The sequence below is a fragment of the Aedes albopictus genome, chromosome 3 (genome assembly GCF_035046485.1).
Source record: "Aedes albopictus strain Foshan chromosome 3, AalbF5, whole genome shotgun sequence".
Classification (NCBI taxonomy): domain Eukaryota; kingdom Metazoa; phylum Arthropoda; class Insecta; order Diptera; family Culicidae; genus Aedes; species Aedes albopictus.
Window position 1 is genome coordinate 449,003,460 of NC_085138.1, and position 7,803 is coordinate 449,011,262.

Below are 7,803 nucleotides of genomic sequence, written 5' to 3' on the forward strand. Positions count from 1 at the left end.
ACATAACATCATAACACAATGAGTTAAAAACTTGATATATTTTTCTAGTCGTGTAGTATCAGGTAGCGTATTTTCTTCGCTTGACAAGTACATCAAGTATGGGGCAATTTCTTAACCTTTGCAAAATTTGTAAATCTGGTTAGTTGAAGGCCACATGTCCAGTTTGATTCCGCTTATTTGATTAGGGATCGATCATGAACCACAAAAATATATTATTAATTTTTTGGCCGTAAAACACAAGAAAAATTTAAAATTTGCCTAGACATTCGTTTGGTAGAATTACATAATAAAAACTATCAAATTTCGACAAATATCCAATACAACCATTTTGTATGGCGACTTACATTATAGATCTACTTGAAAATCAAAAATTAAAACGTTTTCGGAAGTGTTGCCATATCAATTTTACATGCACATCATATAAATATAGCATAATATTGAAAATGTTTCCAAATTGTGATTTTTTGTAGATATTTTCATCTGAAGTGTTTCAAAGGATTCTAATGAAAGTATCATGACGAGTGCAGGTCGAAAATCTACGAAAAAATAAGTTTTAAATGAAAAAAAAAAAACAGTATTTAATTATTGTTTTGAAATTTCATAGTATCACATGCATAAATCACAGCGTTTACTAATATTTTTTTTTTTTTTTGAGATTTTACCCCTGAGGGCATTCATCTCACTACTAATATTACGTCTCCTAATAGCTCCCAATATCTTCTAGACTGTTTTCTGGCAGAAATAACATACGTTGGATGCCTCACGTTTTGGGAAATGGCACCCAAAGTATTCAAATTTCTAGCATGAACTACTTGTTTCATAATTTAGACATGCTTTTCAAATAAATCATGTTAAAAAGGAATGTTCTTCAAAACTCATTTATAATATAATTCTACAAATTGAATGAAATAAGCCAATTGTTTGACAATTTCTTGCACTTTTGTAAGAATATCTGCTTCAACAAAAACAGGGTACAAAAAAAAAATCGACTCTTCTTGCAGTCTTCTAAACCATTTGATAATGCTAGTATTATTCAGTTATACGTCAGAGGCATTAGGATACGTCTTTATTTAGCTCAGCTTTTTTAGCTTTTATCAATCCCATTTTGATGTTTAGCCAACTGTAAACCTATATACTTAATTTTCTCACGACAATTTATGCAATAACTTTTTATACAATAATTATGTACCATATTTTCAATAATCTAGCTCACATTTGAATACTTACAGAGAGCATTTGTCTTAAATAAATTTATTTATCATCGTTTCTCCTTATCGGGGCAATTTTTTGTAATATGTCTCTTAATTTCACAAATTAAACAAACTTTAAAGGTCAATTATCTTGCTAATACGTCATAAACTGAATATTCTCGAAATATACTCACGAAATTGCAAAAAAATCTATTGAAACCCAATTTATCATTAACCTCGGCTAAACGAATGTCTAGGCAAAAAATGATGGTTTTAGCCCTAGTTTTTGTTTCAGTGTATATGTAAGTGTGATGTAACACCTTTTCATAGAACAGTACTAGATATACTACCACTGCGATAAAAAGATTATCATAAAATGTTTTGTATGAGTTTCCTGACACTTTCTCGAAAATGTTTGGGCCTCGGCTGAACGAATGTCTATTGCTGTATGATGGAAATTTTTGTGTGATCTTAATATTACATTGCATATGACTGTAAAAAAATAAAAATAAAATTGGAATTCGAACTCAGATTTTTGGGGTGTGAGTAACACGCCCGAATACTCTCGGTTATTTCAGCTTGTTGATAACTAGGAACTAGGCGTATCCAACCATCATAAGTACCTTCCATGGCCCCAAAAACTATTGCATAAAAATTTCATGTTGTTCGATTCAGTAGTTTCTGATCGCACTAATGATGACAATGTCTTAATATGCATAAGAGGAAAGATGCATTGGACGACTTCAAATAATTTTTTAGACAAATTTAGTCTTCTACAAAGTTTTTCATAATAATTCCAAATTTTCAATGTACATACATGACAATTTGGGTGGTCAATATTTCCAAAGAAATTGGAAACCAAACATTTATTTGGACGAATATCATTCTTTGGCAAAGTGATAGATCTATCAATTTTGAGCAAGTTTGCTGGAGACAGTTTTTATGTAGCTTTGAAATTGATCTATATAGAGGTATTTTTTTTTTTGCATTAGCTTAGTAACTTTTTCAGTTTCAGTTTCCCATCAACGTCGCCCGAGAAACACTTATAGAGCATTCGAAAACGCTTTTTTTTGTGTGCGGAGACTATCGTTATCTCTTTTTCTGGAGGAGTTTCGAAATGAATCCATGGAGAAATCTCTTGAGGAGTTACAAGCAGGATTTTTAGAAGAATTTCAGAAGACGTTCCTGGAGCAGTTTTTGGAAATCTCCCAGGAGGAATTGCAGCAAGTTTCTGGAAGAAAATGAGGATGATTTTCTGAAGAAGTTTATGGAAAAATCCATGGAAAAATCCCTGGGTGATTCATTTGAGATGTTTGGAGGAATCCCAACAGGCCTGGAACTTGAAAATGATTTCGTAGAGGAACCCCAGGATGGAATCCAGGAGAGATACAAGGTGAAATATCTGGAATAATTGCGGCAAATTTCTACTTGAACTCCTTTAGGAATTCCCACTAATATTTCTCCAGGTATTCTTGTTAAGATTTTTAAGCATTTCCAGCAAGGATTCAGCCAGTAAGTTATTTGCTTTTGGACGTCCTGCAGCAGGAACTCCTCTGATTTAATCTTTTCAGCTAAAAATCCTCAATCTTAACCAAAAACAAATCCAGGTGATATTCCGCCACAAGTATTCGCAGCAGCATTCCGGGATAAATCCTTAGATGAACACCTGGAGGAATCATAGAAGGTATTTTACGAGATCCTTGGAGAAATTTTTAAAGGAATCACTAAAGGAATTTCTGGAGGAATCCTCCAGGCATGGATTCCATTAAGAAACGTCTTGAGGAGTTACAAGAAAACAATCCAAATAAATTCTAACAGGCATTCTAAGAATAATTTAGAGAAAAACTAAAATGGAATCATTGGAGAAATCCCTGAAGGAACTACAGCGAAAATTTTCGGTGCAATTCTTGGAAAAGAAATGCCACCAGGCTGTGCTCTGGAGGCATTTCTGAAGAATGTCATTAAGAAATCTCTCATAACAAATTCCAAGGGAAATCCTCTTGGAATCTCTCAGAAATACCTACTAGGATTCCTTCAAAAAACTCTGCTTCGATTACTCAAGAGATTTTTCCAAGGAATTTTTCAGGGCTTCATAGAAAAGCCTCCTGTGATTCGTGCATGCATTTCTGCAAGGATTTCTCTAGTAATCACAGAAAAAATCTGTTTAGGTATTTCTGGAAAAAAAAACACAGCTGAAATTTCTGGAATTTTGGGAGATATTAGAGGCCTACAAGCAGGAATTTCTGGAGGAATTCTTAGAGGAATGGTAAGAAACTCAGAGGAGAATCATTCTTGAAGCCAACCCAACTAGAATTTCGGAAGGAATCTGCAGAATTTTCTGGAGGAATACCTTCAGGAAATTTTAATGTATTCTTTGGATGAATCACAGCTGAAATTTATGGAAGTATCCCCCCGGATTTCCTCCAGAAACTTCTCCTGTGGTTCCTTCAAGAGTTTTTTCGAACATTTTTCTAGATTTTTTTGAGAAACAGGCTCAGCTCCAGTTGGGGCGTTATATCAAGAAGAAAGTAAAGATTTAAAAAGAGAAATTTGGGTATACACGACACATCCTTTAAAGATACTGTACCGGTAGTCTCCAGTTAGCCTAGTTAGTGGTTTTGGGGCATAGCGTATCATTGTCCTTGCCTCACATGTACACATTCTTGCAATACACAGTGGCCGTAAACTGGCCCGCATTCGGAATTATTTAGAAGCCGCTGGTTTTGATTTGCACAGCCGAGTAGTCAGCTAACTGTTTTGATGAGATATCAGCTTATAAATGCCGAGAATCAGTACAGCACGCCCCGTTGCTAAGCAACCTACCATCTTGTTAGCTGAGTCTCGGTTAAAATTCAGAAACCGAGATTTGTACAGCCAAGCTCGTGAAGTTAAACCAAGTGTGTGGAAACGGCTTTAGAAAATCCTTACAGAATTCTGTTTGTTGAACATCAATTCGATACTCCTTCACAAGAAACAGAACTAGCTGAATAACAGTTTCTTAAGCTAAAGTTTGTTTAAGAGTAGTTTATTGAACTCTTGTACAGTAAAAATATTTGTTGACCGGAAAAAATCTCAAAAGATTACCTAAAGAATTTCCAAAAATAAAAGTGTTTTCAAAAAGTTCATCAAAAATCGAAAAGTTCTTAAAAATTTTGCAGGAATATTTCAGAAAACAATTTCCAAATACTTTTTAATGTTGGAAAAGCTGAAGGCACGCTAAAGGAATAACCGAATGACTTTCCGAAGGAATTGCTACTGAAATTTCACACGGGAAATAAGAATGCCAAATAAGTTGTCAAAGGCACTTCCGTAAGCATTCCAAAAGAAGTTTCCTGAAAAAAAACTTGAGGGAATTGCCCGATTATTTCCAAAGGAATTTACTGTGAGATTTCTAAAGAAATTGAAGAAGAAATTCCCAAAGGAATTGCGAGCTTATATCACAATTAATTTGCCGATGGAACTGCAGAAAGGAATCAAAAAGAAATTACCGGAAGATATTTTAAAAGTATTTATCAAAAATATTCAAAAAGGATCTTTGTAATGAATTTCCATTGTAATTGCAGAACAAATACTCAAAGAAAATATGTATTGAAAAATAAATACATAAACAATAACAAAGAATTTGCGGAGAGAGCTGTTGAAGGAATTGTCGAAGCAATCAAATAAATTACATGAAAGTTCTCAAAGATTTTTCTGAAGGATTGCCAACAAAGTTTAGAATAAATTTTCAAAGGTGTTACGAAAAAAATAAAAAAAAGTTCTCAAAATACTTTCCGAAGAAATAAAAAATCAAAGCAATAAAATAAAAATATGAATAAGTTTTCATATGAAAGGCAGAATGGTTTTCCAAAACTATTGCCAATAGAAATGCCGAAATTGATTTCAAAGGAAGTGTTGAAAAATTCCAAAAGAACTGCTGGTGTTTGTTTTTTACTTCCTATCAATTGTCTGGAAAAATTCAATATGAGTTTCCAAAGAGATTACTTGAAAGCCTCCTATAAAAATTCAAAAGCTTCTATTATTTTGAGAAAACTTTCTGAAACCTTTATTCTTTGGAATGGTCCAGAAAGTGAGATGTAGGACGCTTAGACCAAACTCGTAGCTCATTACAGAACTAAACCATGAATCTCGAAATTATATGTTTTCTTGAAGAAAGTCGTCTCAGCAACTTTGTTGAAACGGTATTCTTTCAGGTGGTCCAAAATGCGGGATAAATGACGCTTAAGCTAAACTGGAAACTGCTAAGATCACTAGCGCCACATAGTGGGCAAATTTCAAGCTGAATTGTTTTTCAGGTAAAAGCTCTTAGTCTTCGGAGCAATTTTGTAAAAAAAGAGTGTTCTTCGAAGTAGTTCAGAACGCAAGATATATAACCTTTTGATCAAACTGGATATCCTTTTTGCAACAACAGTTGTCATTCTTGGTGATCCAGATCGTGAAATATGCGACGCCCTGAATCGCTCATTACAGCCATAGGGTCAAGTAGTGAATAAATATTGAAATAAATTGATTTCTTTATTTACTAGGTTTAATCACCGCATGACTTTATCATAATTACCTTTAATTGGCTTTTTTCGGTGATATGAGTACTACTCGAAGGAAGAGGGAGTAAGGAAAGTAATGAAAGAATACGGTGGATAGATACGCAAGCGAGCGATAAGAGAAATTTTTCATGGCAAAGAAGATCGTCGTTGTGATTGTGTTGCTCAACAATGGCTCTCTGTTAATTTCAATTTCTGTAAAATTTCTCTTATCGCTCGCTTGCGTATCTATCCACCGTATTCTTTCATTACTTTCCTTACTCCCTCTTACTTCGAGTAGTATTCATATCACCGAAAAAGCCAATAAAAGTTAATTATGATAAATTGATTTCTACTAGGAAACTTTTTTTTTTGTCTGTATTAACGAGATTTTTAACCCTAGGATAGTTCATCTCGGGACCCACGTTTTACATCCCTTCCGAAAGAAGAACCCACATTTTTTAAAGACACGGACAACGTCTTCAGCTTTCGGCTGTACAGACTGTTTTGAACTTAACATTAGACAACGGACAACGGAGCATGCACCAGTGGAAACGGGGAAGAAACTATTCTCACGAAAAGTTTCAACGCCCGAAGCGGGAATCGAACCCTCACCCCATGGCATGGTGCGATTATAAGCTTGGTGACCCTAACCGCACGGCTACGAGGCTCCACATTTTGTGAATATGTCGGGAGTGGGATTCGATCCCAGGTCCTCGGCGTGATAGTCAAGTGTTCTAACCACCACACCAGGTCCGCTCCACGTAGGAAACTATTATTCTTCCGAGCATCATTGTTGAAGTGAGGTTTCCTCTGAGTGGTCCAGAAAGCGAGATTAAGTTTAGGTTCAACTGGTAGATCCCTAGAACAATAGTATCACTTAGTGAGTGATTTTCGAAATAAATTGAATCTCTTGAAATCTATTATTTTTCAGAGCATTTTTTCAAAGCGGTCCAGAGCGTGAAATATACTAAGATTAGACCAAAAATTCCACGTAATGAGAGAAACTCGAAATAAAATAATTTGAATGTGTTCCAGATCACGAGGTATACGACGTTTAGACCAAACTAAATGCCCTACAGAACACTAGGGCCACGTAGCGGGTAGCTTGAACAACTTAGTCTTCTAAGCAACTTTGTCAACGACAGTAACCTTCTAAGTGGTTCAGAAACTAGCGCCACGCAGTGAGTAAATCCATTTTGTTTTTCATGTGAAAGCTTTCAGTCTTTTGAGTAACTTTGCCGAAGACAGCATGCACCTAGGTGGTCCAGAACGTTTACACTAAACCAAAAGCTTCCAAAAGCACTAATGAGTAATTATCGAACTATACTATTCTCCATGTGAAAGCCCTAAATCTTATTTGCTATTTTGCCGTATCCTTCTAAGTGGTCCAAAATGCAAGATGTACGACGTTAATACTAAACTGGAAGCTCCCAAAAACACTAGCGCCACGTAGTGAGTGATTCTTGATCAAATTAATTTCTATGCGAAAGCTCTTAGTCTTCTGAGTAACTTTTCCGAAGACAGTATCCTTATAAGTGGTTCAGAACGCGAGATATATGACTTTCAGATTGAACTGGAAGCTCAGAAGACCACTAGCGCCACGCAGTGAGTGATTCTGGAACTAAATTGTTTTCCATACGAAAGCTCTTAGTCTTTTGAGCAACTTTGCCGAAAACAGTATCCTTCTAAGTGGTCCAGAACGCGAGATATACGACTTTCAGATTGAACTGGAAGCTCATAAGACCACTAGCGCCACGCAGTGAGTGATTCTCGAACTGAATTGTTTTCTATGAGAAAGCTCGTAGTCTTCTGAGCAACTTTGCGGAAGACAGTATCCTTCTAAGTGGTTCGGAACGCGAGATATACGACGTTTAGACTGAACTGGAAGCTCATAAGACCACTAGCTCCAGGCAGTGAGTGATTTTCGAACTAAATTGTTTACCTATGAGATGGCTCGTAGTCTTCTGAGCAACTTTGCCGAAGACAGTATTCTTCTAAGTGGTTCGGAACGCGATATATTCCACAACTACTGGCAAAATGTAGTGCTATGTCCGACATCGTGCCCTGTGTAGCAGATTCCCGGTGGCCAA